The sequence below is a fragment of the Cavia porcellus genome, unplaced genomic scaffold (assembly GCF_034190915.1).
Source record: "Cavia porcellus strain 051 isolate PalLab524CR breed Dunkin Hartley unplaced genomic scaffold, mCavPor4.1 scaffold_1, whole genome shotgun sequence".
Taxonomy (NCBI): Eukaryota; Metazoa; Chordata; class Mammalia; order Rodentia; family Caviidae; genus Cavia; species Cavia porcellus.
The window spans coordinates 35,518,403-35,533,999 of record NW_026947484.1 but is presented as its reverse complement, the minus strand read 5'-3'; the positions used below and the strand labels follow the sequence as shown (position 1 = coordinate 35,533,999).

The window sequence follows — 15,597 nt, the reverse complement described above, 5'->3', positions numbered from 1 at the left end:
CCATAGGTAATGATTATTTCTCATAGCTATTTCCAGTTGTAGATGGTTCTTGAGTTTTGAGTCTGTTGGAAGAATTAACCTCTTTGGTTTGCTTGAGATGAAAAGGTGTTGCTTATCTGTCCTATTCCCTGGTTCTTTGGCACTGTGTCACTGTATTTTCTGTGACCCTTAATCAATCTCAGTCATGGATTATCAGAACCAAGAGCTTTTTAGAATGATTATGTCAATTTTGGGAATAGGAGTATCAAGAGCATCAAACAGAGCCTAGAAAACAACCAAATCAGCTGGATGTGATGGCTCACGCCTGTAATCCCAGCACTCAGGAGACTGAGGCAGGAAGATCATTGCAAGTTCGAGACCAACCTAGACTACAAAGTGAGCTCAAGGCCAGCCTGAATTGTATAGCGAGATCCTGTCTCAAAAAAGACAAAAAAAAAAAAAAAGAAAACAACCAAATGAGCTAACCCTTAATTTGCAACTTTTAACTGTATGAACTAGATTTGTAGTTATATGACAAAATGTAAAACAAACCAGGTAATTACATGCAACATATAAGTTTGCAATGTGTCCATTTTTCCCTCAGACTTAAAATTTAAAATGTATTAAGGACAATAGTGAGAAATGGAGGAAGAGAAAGCAATTATAAGTAACACTGGGGGGCAATGATATCAATTTGAGGAAGCTGGTACAGAACACTGAGGGAAAAGAGAAACAGAAGAGATAAAAAAAAAAGAATGGAGAAAATCACACAAAGAGGTTGGAACCACTCTCATAAAAAAATGATGGATAGAGAGAAAAAAACAAAAATAAACAAAATTGACAATAAAGGCAAACAAACAAACAAAAGATTAAAAAAAAATAGTCCACTTGCAAGATTCTTTCTGGTTTCACTAGTACATAACCTGCGGAAACAGAGTCCCAAATCATGCCACTCTCTTCCAGCAAGCCAGCAGTTGCTTTATGGTAGAGTACTAGATAATCTCAGCAGGTCTGCCCCAAGACCAGACTCACTGAGCTCACATCATAGTCCAAGCAATTTCCATGGTCTGTACCCAGCTATGAACTTCTAGAGGAAACTGGGGGCAGTTCTGGTTCTGGACTTATCAACCCATCTCCAAAATGGCTCTTGGCTAATCGCTGTGTCCTAAGGGTAGACTGAGTCCTCTGCAGTCACCACTGCCAGTGCAGTCTACCATGTCTGCCATTCCCCTCCACTGCTATGTTTCTCTTTAGAAGCCTCTCTACAGAGGGTGGCCAGCCGTCACCATCACATGATCATGTGTCCCCAAGTTTGAACAACTCCTCTTGCACAGTGAATCTGTGTCAGGGAGAAGATGCCACCAGCTACAGTTTTCTTCTTCAGTGAAGTTGAAGAAGAAAACTCTTTCCGTGGGCTTCAGTTCACAAGACTTTGTTTCCCTCCAGTCCAGACACAAATGCAATGTGTATCTGTATCTGTCTTCCAGAAGATTTCATCATAGTTAGCTTTTCCTGCAGGTGATACAACCCACATTTTATTTTCAGGCAGTGGCACCAAAGTTCGAGGCAAGGACATTGGCACAAGTTCTTTCTGTGCACAGTTGTGGGGAGCCACCGAAGCTGCATGAAATTCAGGGGTTTCTATAGACACCTGAGGATGTGACCCTGCTTATCTAACACAAGCACATGGTGAGATACAGTTACGTAACCCTGACTTAGCAGTGGACAACTATGCATGTGCCAATGAGGCTTGCACGTAAGACTATAAATATATAATAATCTTTGTAGAATTCATACAGTTAGGACACATGAAGTGCTGCTCCATACTGCCTGCTGTTTTTGCTGGTGTCTTACACATGTGCATACTTTACCCTTGGAACATCACCCGCGAAAATCTCCCTTGGGCCCCCTAGTTGGCCGACAATAGTATGCCCAAAACATGGCTCCTCAACTAAATTTCTTGCACCAACAGACGTAAATGACTATCACAGAAAAAATTCTGTAACTGTAAATTCATCTCTGTCAAGCATCCCTTCATGGTCAGTAACACTCAATTCCAAACTCTTCCAAGCATTTTCCCAGGTAATTTACAGTTGAACAACACTGGTTTCACTTGATCACCAGGCAAAAATTCACTCACTGGTTTTAAGCTATGAAACTTTGCATCATATTTGACTAATCTTCAGATTTTACAACCTGTGGCAGCTCAGCTGTCGGAGCTCACCTGCAGAAGCTCCACTGGTTAGAAAAGGACTACTCTTTATGGAATCTCAGTGGAGGAACAGCCAGGTTAAAGCTATTCAGGGAAATCTTCAGTCCATTCTGGGCACATACCACAAGATGCAAAGCAATAAAGAATTATTGTTTGGGCTGCCTTTGCCATCTGTGTCTGCCAAATTCCAAATCTTTCGAAGTAGTTAGTCAGTTTGGAAGGTGTTGTTTCTTTTCAGGAATGAAACAGTATCTGAAACCAACATTCTCCCACAATTGTCTGTCTCGATCTGTCTATAGCAGTTTTCTTACATCAGAATCATGCTTGAAAACGGTGTCAGGGAGAGCTGGGCCACCACAGATGTGGCGTTTCTATCATGCAGGATAGACAAAGACCTCTTTTTTGCTTTTTGATACAAGGTCTTGCTACATTGATGAGTGGACCAGGTTCAGCTCTAATGTGCCATCTGTTTGTCTCCCAGAGAGCTGGGATTTACAGGCATGGACTTCCATTCTTTCTCCATGCTTCTATTAAACAATCTTCCTGTGCAGATTCTTCTTCTGTTCGGACATAGTTGCTGCTCAGTCTGGAGCAAACTTTTAAACCCTTGGCTCTCTGCTTCCTCTGGGACAGGGTGTACCTCTTAGCATGGTAGGATTCAACCAAGTTCCACACCTTTTGATTAGAGAACTAAAAAGGGGGCCACTCAGGGGAGTGTTCTCCCTGTGTTACCAAGGGAGGAGACATTTCTGGGGAAGACAGAGTTTCCAAGTCACTCAGTTCCTACAGAAAAATGTGGGAGAAAAAAGGATGGCCATGGATTGTTAACTTACTTGTATGGAATGTTATTTTATTTTGAATGATAAATTTTCTAGTAAAGAAATGCAGATAAGAATGATTTCATCATTGTGAAGCTTTTAATTATGCCCATCCTTGGAGGAGATCAGCCTGCTAGGATGGTTAATCAGAGGGGAGCAAACCTAGATTACATACAGACACAGACACAGATAATTTAGAATGAGGGGGCCAGAGACCTCATGCCTCTAGTGGACAAAAGCCCTGACCATTTGGGTTACCTCTCTTTTATTCACTTAGAAAAGGGAGCACACAAGAGGTTAATGGAAGATCGGCTGACATGTTTTTATCTGTTGAATGTATGTAGGCAAACATCCAGACCTCAGCTATGTTGAGTCTTCCTCTGAATCTTGCAATGTGCCAGCAAAGGAGGAAAAGCTTCTTGTTGTTGTTGTTGTTTTCCTTTTCTTCTCATAGAGGAATGTCAATTAGGCCTTGATCTTTCTTATCTGTAGAAGACTAACTGGGCCATTCTCCTTGAATGAAGAACAATGACTATCACAATAGTTAAACTGAGCCCTATTTCCACATACTGATATGCACAGAGCTGGTTTTAAACTATTATATCTCATTTCTCTTGGCTTTAAGGAATGCAAATAAAGCTAGCTGTGGTAGTGACATGTTATCCTTGAAGCCTGCTGACAGGCTCCTGTTCCCTCCCATACTGTTCCATATAAACAGTTGAGCACATTGGGATGGCAGAACCACATAGCTCCAGCCACGCCAAGCTGATCCTCAAGATAAGAGGCTATGACTTCCCAGGTCACAAAAGTTTACATATCAGAACCTGAAGCAACAGCCTCCTAAATCATGTAAATGCTACAACAATTGAATTATGCAGATTGGTCTTTCTGCATACTCTTCTCCCTGCATATTGTACAGGTGCTTTCTCAGGTGAACCTGGCCAGTTCAGCTTACATTACTCATATAATTGCAGTTATTCTCATGTCATTCACCCTTGACCCACTCCCTTCTGCACAAGATAATGCATTCTGGCTGAGGACTTGGGTCATGGCCTTTGTCCCATGAATCCACAATCGGAACAAACTCAGGACCCCTTGGCTACACAGAACTATGAATAAGTCTTAGTGTCTTTATTCTTGCTGTGGATGCACTGGATGTGGTTGACTGGAATTAATTCACCAAGATGCCAACAACATTTCAATGGGATTACAAAAGTAACCTTCTGAGATTGCAAGGTGGATGGGAAAAGGGATAACAATATTTTTGTGGTCTCCTGGATCCCTCACTTTTTGTTTTCATAATAGCAGCAGCTGAGACAAAGTGAAGGGCAGTTGCTTGCGCCTGATTCAAGATTTGGGGGTTTCTCTTGAGGTTCCAAAATATCAATAAAAGAATAAGATAAATAATTAAGAATCTCATTAATTCTATATATAGGCCAAGATGAGGCTTTTTATAGCCCCAAGGAGTAAGTTGATTGAAAGCCTGTGCAAATGAAGCCCATATATACATTTGTCAAAATCTTGAGTTTGTTGTATCCAAGATAAAATGTCCCTTTATAAATTTTCTATATCTAATGTAAGGGTTATGTCTAGAGCTCCTTCTAGGTGCCTGTTCATAACCACCCAAGGGTGTGTGGATGCCTTATACTTAAACAGAAACTATATACTGTTGAAATGACTGTGAAGAGCATGCTATACTTGCAAACTATCTGATCTCCTAACTGCATCACAGGAGACTACAGGATGCTAACTTCAGACTGCAACTTGGTATAACTGGTCACTATCACCCTCAGGCTAGACTAGTTCAGCTACAGTAAAATGTGCCTTTCTTAGGCAAAGCAATAAAGAGAACAGTAACACTAGAGATTAATAATTCCAAGACATTAGTGCCTGCTATCAATGGCCCAAGGGTCAATTTACTGCCATAGATCAGGTGATGAGACAAAGGCTGGATAACATGAAGAGTGAGGACATAGTTGACAGGGATCCATAACCTAGATATTCTGCATAAGGTGTCAATGAGTTGGTAAAATCTGGGTATGGACTTGTTCCTCTCAGCCTATCTTTGATAATCTCAGGATGTCCCATCACTCAATTCTGTCATGCTTAATCAGCTGATAACTCTTGAAGATTAACATGGAAATTTATTTGTTGTAAAAAAGAGAGGGAAAAAAAGAGCTCTAAAGGATACAACAGCAAGTGTGTTTAGGGGTGTTAAATAGCTGACCATATTAATGTTTTTGGTTGGATCATTGAACACAACTGTTTGCAGTCTCACTGTTTGAATGTCCACTTTGTATGCTTTGATACTGTGATTTGAGCAACTATCTCTAAGATGATAATGTATAATCTGTTAACTGGTGATTTCTTACTGTTTTTTTTTTTTTTTTTTGTAGTTCTGTATTACTTGTACCCTTACACTGCTTTGTTTTGTTTTGTGTTTTTCTCTTTTTCCTTTTAAATAAAATTAAAAAAAAAAAACATGGAAATTTAAATAGTGTCCTCCAGAAGGCAGGACCTAGCCCAGTGCTTGATGTCTGTAGGAGCCAAGTGTAAAACTCCTAGCAATGATTCTAACAAGCTCAACATGAAAGGTCTTTGAACTCCATTGTTCAAAACACTAGATTTTAACTCTTTAAACAACTTTATACTCCAAAGGATGATGCCAGGAATATTCTCTTGTGCATTCTTAGGATCAGGACAAATGGTAATTGAAAATACACAAATCTTAAGGGGCCCTCTGTTGAATGCAGCCTGCCTGACCAATTTTTGAAAAGGAGACACTACTTCTCCACGGCCCACAGGTGGAAGGGAAGGAAGAAGAGGCATCATAGAGGAGGGGTCTGGGGCTCTTCAGCCTCACTTTTATCTCCTCCAAAGAGTACATTAAAGTGTGGGATGTTTTCCTTTAGATAAAGGGCAAAGAACTACATGAACCAACCTCCCTATGAAGAAAGTTTAAGCAGATATAAAAAAGGCCTGACCATGAGCAGAGCCAAACCTTTTCCCCCTCAAGTGCTACTTTCTACTTTAAGTGTGCCTGTCTGATGAAAGCAAGGTTATGTCTGATAATCTTGGAACATATGAGAATGCATTTGGGTTGAGAGCTCGCCTGCTACAAAAGTATTTCCAATAAATGCACAGAGTACTTCCCTGCAGTCCTTGAATTCTGCCCTGCATCTCTGCTTGAGAAAAAGTTTTCCTCACATACCCACTTTCATTTTCTTTGGCAGCCAGCGTGCCTCTGCTGCGGAACTCCCCATCACTGCCCCTTCCCCTCAGCAAGAGCCTGCCCTGGCACCACATGCAGGGGGCCAGCTTGCTAGGAAGGACTAAGCAGAGGGGAGTGAACCCAGATTAAAGACACAAGGAGAGTTTAGAATGAGGCGGCCAAGGGGCTCTTGTCTCTTGCTTTTATTCCCTTAGGCAAGGGAGTGAACAATCAGGTTAATGGAAGATTCACCTGAGCTTGCTCTTTTTCTCCTTTGTGCTAGAAGAAATCATCAGTTTGGCCTTGAGCTTCATTATCTGGTCTCCTACATATCCTTAGATGAAAAGCACAAAGAAAATGTTCACAAAGTTCATCCAATTCTTTAACTTCTCATTCCCTTGAACCTCCTGATTCCTTTTCTCCCTCAAATCCCAACCCTCTCTCTGGGGGGTTTGAGACAAGGTCTTACTGTGTAGTTCAACTTGGTCTTTATGTATCCCAGGCTCACCACAAATTCACGGTAATTTTCCTGCTTTAGTCTTCTGAATGTATAGGTTAGAGGGTGTGCTCACCATGCCTAGCTTCATCTTTTGTTATAATTCCTTGTTACCTTTTCTCACTTTGAACTATATTCCTTGTCTATCTTAAATAGGTCTATAAGAAAACACTTTCCTAAAATTATGGATTATCAAAGTAAATAAGCATACATGTGGAACTGATGAAATCGAATCAAACTGAGCCATGTGAGGACACTTCTGCACTGGTTTGAGGACACAACCCTGTTGTCAGTGTAGGTGCCCAACAGGGCACAATTATATAACCACAATCTATCAGTGAGCAACTATGTGTAGGAGACAATTTGAGCAGCTCTCCTAGAATACAGAACAATCAGCATTGTTAAGTCCAGTCTTGTCTCCATGCACAGAGCTGACTATGGTAGTTCCTTCTCTCTTCAATTGGCTACAAGCAATGCAGGTCAGGTTAGTTTAAGTACTGCTATGTAATCTTTAAGGCAACCTGCCAGTTTCCTCTTTCCTCCTGTTGTGTTTTCTTCAAGTCGGTGGAACACAGTGGGATAACAGAGCCAGTCAGCTTCAGGATTGACAAATAAGTAGAAGCCTCAAAAGATGACCTTATGACTTCACAGGACACAAAAGTTTACAATCAGAAACTGAAGCAGCAGCCTCCTAAAAACATTCAAATGCTACCCTAATTGAGTCATGCAGACTGGTCCTTTTGCCTATCATTCTCCCTGCATATTGCAAAGATGCTTTTCTCCCCCTGGCTAGCAAGCTCAAGTTATGTCATTCCACCATCCTCACTGTCACTCATCCTTGAAGCACTCTTTTCTTTATGGGACAATAATAGTAAATTCTGGAACAGGTCTTTGATCAAGGCTTTGCCCATATGTCGTCACTTGGACCGGGCTTTGGACCTCTTGGCTGCTCATAACTGAATGGTGACTTTACACTTGCTATGGGTTGCATTGCAGGTGGTAGATTGGAATTAACTTGCCAGGATTCCAATAACATTTCAAAGGGATTGCAAATGTAGCTTTCTGGATCATAAGGAAGATTAGAGAAGGGATTATAATACATGGATTACAATATGCAATATTTGGACTACAATAACTATGCATGCTGCAGTGAGGCCAGAATAAAGATTGTAAAGAGGTGATATCAACATGAATAGTGATAGAGTTATTTCCAAAAGATGAAAAATATTAACAAAAGATGAGAAATATAAAATAAAAAGCGGCCTTTATTCTGAGAACACGGAGAGAGATGACCAGCACCCCACCGCTGGCGTCCGGCGATCTCTCCGGCGGACACGCGGTGTGGGGGCCTGTAAATAGCCTCGGTTTGGGGTGGAACCTAAGGCAGGCATTAGGGATACACAGGTAGCCCATTGGTCCTAGGTTTGGCGCCATATGTAAATTCCCAGGGGTGGGAAGATGGCGTCACAGGTAACTTCCTAGGGGCAGGGCAAGATGGGGCTTCCTGCTTCCGGTTGTGGCTTTCCTGGCTACAGTGTCCTGCCTGGGCCAAACCTTTCAAATAGGAAATATACACTAGGGCTGGGTATTTAGCTCAGCAGCAAAAGCACCAGCTCTGCAAGCAAGCAGTCATGAGTTCGATCCCCGGTACCAATTAAAAAAAAAAATACATACATATATATATATACACACACACACACATACTATTAAGAAAAGGAATAAGGAAAAGAAGGAAGAGAAAAGAAAAAACAAGAAAAGAAGCATAAAATAGAAACAAAGCTCTGTAAATAAGGAAGAAAAGAGGGCTTGAATGAGGAAAGGGGGAATGGCAGGGGAAAAAAAGCAAATGAGGGTGTGTCAGCTACAGGGACAAATTCTCTGTGATGAATGTAATCATTGTACATACCTGCACTGAACCAAAAAACTTAAACTGAAAAAAATAAAGAAAATGAAAAAGGAAATATTTACTCTGAAATGAGAAGAAGGGAAATGGGTTATATGACATTATTTAGACAGAATTATTCATGTGAATTTTATGTTTGCAGAACAATATGGGGATCTGGAGACTGATGGAAGGACAGGGGAAGAAAAGGGATGAAAAGGAATTCAGATGTGGTATGTGTATGTTCCATCTTCCTACAAGGAATGTAATTATTATGTACCACAAACATATACTAATAACAAAACTGATCTAAAAATGACAAAAATAAAACCCAAATGAACAAAAACAAAGTAATGTAGTGTGAAAATGCAGGTGGCTCTTGTGCTCTTTCCTGCTCCAGGCTGCCCGTTGTTTTTGTGATGCCTTGAACACATGACTTCTTAAGCCGTGGGACCTCACGCATGAAAATCTTTGGGCCTCCCAAGTGTGCTGACAACTGCTGTAGTCAGCAGGATATTGAAGTAAGTGTGCCCGTGGTGGCTGTGGGAAAGCACCAGAAGGCAAGGGAGAGCCCCAAGAAATAGCTGGTAAGTGACCCCTGACCTTGCGATGATTACCTGTTTTCACCTTCTCAATAGTGCGGAAGCTCCTGGAGGAGTGGGATACAGTCCATTTGGAGCCCAGGGACGTCTAGCTAGCTTTGGAGGCCATATCCAAATCCCTCCCTCTCAGCATGAGATGGCAGGGAGGTAGCTTGGCTGTTTTTAATACTCCTCTGCCAGGGAAACCAAGAGGCAGATGTTCCTGTTCAGCATGTCACCCAGCTTCAGTGACTGGAGGAGGACCTTGAGCAATGGCTGGCTGCTGAGGAGCCCATGTTTTCAGGAGTGGGAAGCACTGCCTTCTTCAGAAATGACTCCAGAAGTGTATGTGTTGATGTAAGAGAAAAATGCGAGGAAAGTCCACTGGTTTTGCATGCTAGGCCAGCCATTCATCAAAAAGGTAGAGGATCCCCTAGCCCAGGGAGGAGGACTGGGAGGCCTGCCTATCTCTACTCAGAGCACAACATACGTGACCTATACAGTTGAGGATCTCTTGGAGTTAAGTCCACTGGAGATGTTCCAAAGAGCTAGCATAGCCAGCACACCCTCTATAAAATGGGTTCTGAGGGATGTGTGGTACAGCCCCAGAAGCACATAATCAGGCTGTGATAAATTGGTGAATTGCAGTGAGTCACCCGGTTTTCGAGTATCCAGGTAACCTACTTGAACAAGTCACTAAATGGACAAACTCTCTAAACTTGGTAACTGCTCCATGAAATAGGCGTGTGGCAGATGACACTCACTCTGCAGTACCATAGCCCAGATGAGGGACCTCTGACTGCACACATGAAGGAAACAATCCTGGTGAGTGGGTTGGCCAGTGCATTGTGACAGCGCTTCTAGCCCCCTTTACAGGTCACCTGATCCACGATGCTGTCTGTGAATGAACTGGCCAGGCTGAGAAATGTGAATGGGAAGCCTGAAGGTAAGGTGAATTCTATGAAAATTGTATGGGCCATGAAGAAAATGAAGGGAGTCTCATGGTGAGCAGAAGTGTCTGCTGAATGACAGGCGGTGGGACTCCTGCAGGTCCCTGGATTTGTTGGCAAATGCACTAGTCATAGATAAGTTAGATGGTGTTCTGCTGTGTGCCTAAATACCATGAATCCCATCCCACCCCAGAAAACCTCAATCAATTGTAGAGTGGCCTTTTTTAGGTGGCTGGTACTGGAGTGACTGATTGGTGGTACAGTGCTAGGAGTGTCCTGTACAGTACTCCCAGAGTGTCCTGGGAGTAAGGGTGGGTGATTTCTGGATCAGCCCACTCTGCATTGGCACCACCCTAATCCCAGAAACCTGGATAAAGTATAAAAGGGGTAGAAAGACATTGTTAAAGTTCAATTGTCGATTTTGCTGTCTTCGGCTAACATGAACTGTTGTTTTTCTGCCATGTACCACCCTGCCTTGGAATCAGCCTACTATGGACTGAAACACCTACAGGCTGTGAGCTAAATAAACCTTTCCTCTTTTATCATTCTGTGTAGGTATTTTTGTCTCAGCAACAAGAAAAGTACCTAAGAATTTATATTACAGAAGTGGGGTTGTTGCTGGGACTATACCTGATCAAGTGGTTCACAATCATTTAGGAACAACTTCTGGGAAAAGATTGAAATGTTTAGAGATGCCAGCTGATAAAGTACAGCTGGATCACCTTAGGTGATATTGTGTGGGAGATTCTGGTCAGAGCTCAAAAGACCAGGAAGCAGGTAAACACCAGGCTGCTAGAAGGAAAGCATTGACTGTTGAACTCCAGGCGATGTGTATTATGGCTTGACAGAAAGTTTGTCTGCATGTTTCTCATGTGGAGAGACTTTGCCTGAGATTGTGATTAAGGGCAGCAGATTAAATAAAATCTTGCAGAAGAAATTTCAAGGCAGTCTAATCTTGAGGCTGTGGCATGGCTGTAATTGTGAGCTTTTAGCCAGATGTGCATTGAAAATTAGGAGTAAAGAATCCAGCAGAGAGATTCAAAATGTTTTGAGTTTGGCCAGAAAGGAAGCTCCAGTGAAGCTGTGGACTGAAAACATAGTCAGCCTACGTGTCTTTAGATACCGGGCCCTTGCCACTGCACCCGTATCATGTTTCCCCAGTTGCTGAATACATACTGGGGGTGGACACTGACCAGTGCTCAGCTGGACACCACAGTTAAAATTATGGTTGTGAGCTCATATGGTCAAAACCACAGTCTGAGTGCATTCACAGAATGCACTGCTGAGCTTCCCACAGGCTACCGTGGTTGTGTACATGAAGCAATACGGGCTCCCTAGAGGCCATGAGGAGATAAGACAGACTATGTTGAAACTGGAAGATGCAGGTTGATATGCCCTGCACAGCGCCCTTTTACCTCCCAGGGATTTGTGCAGAAGCCAAGTGGGACATGGAGAATGACTGTGGATTACCAGGAAGTAAATAAAGTGATTCCATCCCCTGCATGGGGCTGTGCCTCACACTGCAGACTTGGTGGAGCATCTCACCCTGAGGTTGTGTTGACACCAATATGCTGTGGTTTTGCCCAGTGCTTTCCTCTGCATTACCACTGCATCTTGCTGTCAAGATGCCTTAACCTGGGAAGGATACGTTTGAGAAAATTCTAGCTAAACAGATAAACTTTGAGACCATATTTTATGTGAGCTACATCTGACACGTATGCCGCATTGTTTCTCTGATTTGAGAAAACAAAAGTGTAAATAAAGACCAAAATGTATGACAGGTATAAGAATATATTCAAGTGAGAAGGGGAACAAGGGAGGGAAAGGGGGAAAGGAAAGAATGGACAAGGAAATTAAAGAAAATAGAAAGAATAGAAACAGCTTTTTGTAAATAAGGAGGATGAGATGAGTTGAAGGGAGATGTAGAAATGGGAAAAAAGAAGAAGCATCATTATTTACAGGTACAAATGTCATATATTGAATGTTATCATTTTGTGTATTTAACTGGTGAAGATAGATGCCACATAAATGCAGTGTGATGTCCAGTAGAAAAGAAAACTAATGGAACAACTGGTGAAATTAGATCACCTGGATCTGGGTTTGTAGAAAGTACCCAGCATGCATGAAGTCCTGGGTTCAGTCCGCAGCACCATGATAAGAAAGTAAATCCTTGAATAGAATAAGAACACTTCTGTTTTGTATTGTTTTGTTTGTTTTGTTTTTTGATACAGCATCTCGCTATGCTTCTCAGGCTGGCTTTGAACTCACTTTATAACCCAAGTTGGCCTCCAACTCACAACGATCGCCCTGCCTCAGCCTCCTGAGTGCTGAGATTACAGAGATGCAGCGCCAGGCCCAACACCTCTCTCTCTCCTTCTGCACTGCACTTGCCCTGCTTCTGACAACATGGTGTCATACGAAGCCGGTGCAATGCGATGAAGTGAGGCATGATTGTGGCCCTCTAATACAGCACAAGGAGACTATGTGAGGGCTAGAGGAACAGAAGTACTGCAGTACAGTGACAGCTGATCTATGGAACCAGTTCGAAAGATGGAGGACTCTTGTTGCCCATGAGCCACAGCATGAAGCACCAAGATTTTGTCATGCTGCTCAAAATGCCACACAACTTAAAACTCAGGAATTGCTTCTTTCTACAATTTTCCCCTTAGTATTTTTGAACCATAGTAACTGAACATAGAACATAAGTAACTGAAATCAAAGAATATGGAATCATGGATATGAGGCAATAATGGCATTTAATTTTTTTTATTTAAAGAGAAGAAAGAAAGGGCATAAAAAAACAAAGCAGTAAAAGGGTACAAGTAATACAGAATTTCAAGAAAAAATATACAGTAAGAAATCACTAGTTAATAGGTTACATATTGTCTTCTTAGAAACAGTTGTCAATATTATAAAATTAAAGCATATAAAGTGGACATTCATACAGTGATATTGGAAACAATTCCGTTCAACAATCCAACAAAAGCTCAGTAATATGGTTTTCCATCCTACACACTCAAACATACCGGCGGTTATATCCCTTAGTCCACCTTCCTTTCCTCTCTTTTTTACAGTAACAAATACACTTTTTGGGTTTTATTACTCCCACAGTTCTTACAACTTTTTTTGAAGAGAATAAAACCAAACATAACTAAGCAAAACAGAATCAGTTAGAACAGAAGGATGGACATAGTACATGATGCAAAAATAGAATATCAGGTGATCAAAAGTGGTTACCATTGTGCCTCTTGCTATTTTTAAATTGAGTTGCCTATATCATCAGGTATAATAGAATTGATCAAAACACTACAGAACAAGACCAATAAAACCTACACTGGAGACCTGACAGGACTTCAAAATAAGATAATAGTCAAACCATAATGGGCATCATAGTGTATCTTCTTGCCTTCAAAGTGGTTGCCTATACCCTCAAACTTGATACTATCAAACAAAATAGAATATAGTATAATCAGACAGAGCAAGATGGGGAGAGCAATACTGGGGTTCAAATCAGGTTACTAGGAAAACAAAAAAGTTACTATAATATATCCCACTATTTTTTAATTTAGTTTTCCCTTAATTAAAAAAATGAGAAAAAAATAGATTAATTTTGAAAAGGGGGGAGATTGAGATGCAAGAGGACATTGTAACAGAACAACGCAGGTCAGAAATGAACAATTTAAGCATCATTGTGTTTCACCACCAGATAATCTAACATATTAGTAGTCACCATAGTGCCTCTTTCCTTCAATTATTTGAGTATAACTTCATATGCTATAGCATCAAGCATATCAAGACAGTGTGAAGCCATTCAAGAGAATGAAAGAATTACAGGGTATTTAGAATCAGCTAATAGAAAATGAACAACGGTTTCTATATTATCTCTTTGCCTATAAAAAATTTTGTTTATACTATCGCATATAGTAAAATATAGTAAGATACAATGTGTTAAAACCAGTGGAAACAGATGTACAACAGCTTGATGGGACTTCAAAACAAGAAGATATTAAATCAGCACTAGCTTTTATGTTGTGTTGTTTTCTTCAAAATAGCTATTCATACTATCACAGGTACTAAAATTGAACAACCCAGGTTAAAACTATTGCAATTAATGAGTGAAAACTTTATATGGCTTCAAACCAATATGATTGAGAATCATGATTACCACATACTTTTATGTATTCTTATCATTTCTTACACTAGAGAAATTATTCAGTATTTATACATGTGAGTTTGATTTATTTCACTTATGAGTATGGTCTCAAGCTGCATCCATTTATTTATAAATGTCTCAATGTGATCATTCTTTATAGCTGAGTAGTACTCCATTGTATAAAAATACCACAACTTTTTTATCCATTCTTCAGTTGATGGACACTTAGGTTGTTTCCAAGATCTGGCTATTACAAATTATGCACATACATCACTGTGGTATGATGCTTTCAGTTCTTCTGGGAATATGCCTAGGAGTGGTATAGCTGGGTCAAATGGGGCTTCCAGTCCCAGCTTTCTGAGAAATCTCCAGACTGACCTCCACAATGGTTGCACTAGTCTACACTCCCACCAACAGTGCAGGAGAGTTCCTTTTTCTTCACAGCCTCTCCAGCATTTGTTGGTGGTAGTTTTCTTGATCTTGGCCATTCTTTCAGGAGTGAAATGAAATCTCAGTGTGGTTTTAATTTGTCTTTCTCTAATGACTAACGATGATGAACATTTATCCATATATTTATTTGCCATTTGTATTTCTTCATCTGAGAATTGTGTATTCAACTCAGATGCACACTTTTGGATTGGGTCTTTGAATTTGGGGGTCTGAGTTTTTTTAATTCTTTATATGTTTTAGACAGAAGTCCTTTGTCTGAGGTGCAGTTCACTAAGATTTTTTCCCAGTTTGTGGGTTTTCTTTTCACTATGCTGGAGATTTCTTTTGACATGCAGAAACTTTTTAATAAGAGGTGATCCCAGTAATTGATTCTGGGAAGTATTTCCCGTGCGATTTGAGTCCTATTCATGAATTCTCTACCTACTCCTATGTCTTCAAGGTTTTTACCCAATTTGTCTTGCAATAGATTTAGTGTTTCTGTTTTAATATTCAGATCTTTGATCCATTTAGATTTTAATTTAGTACATAGTGATAGGCATAGGACTAATTTTAGTTTTGGCAAAAGGAGAGCCAGTTTTTCCAACACCATTTATTAAAGAGACCGTTGTTCTTCCAGTGAACATATTTGGCCCCTTTATTGAAGATAAGGTGGTTGAGTGTGTTTGTAGTTGTGGTTGTGTCTTCTAATCTATTCCACTGATCTTCTGCTCTGTTTTGGTTCCAGTACCATGTTGATTTTACTACGGTTGCTTTGTAGTATAACTTCAAGTCAGGGATTGTGATGCCTCCTGCCTTGCCTTTGCTGTTTAGAAGTGTCCTTGCTATTCTAGGTCTCTTCTCGCTCCAGATGAATTTTAGGAGTGAT

General features: G+C 40.8%; 1 pseudogene; it reads right to left on the bottom strand.

Moving 5' to 3' along the window:
- LOC100733799 (telomerase protein component 1-like) overlaps nucleotides 1-6,272 on the bottom strand; it is a 29,681-nt pseudogene extending 23,409 nt beyond the window's left edge.
- Nucleotides 6,273-15,597: the final 9,325 nt, after the last annotated feature.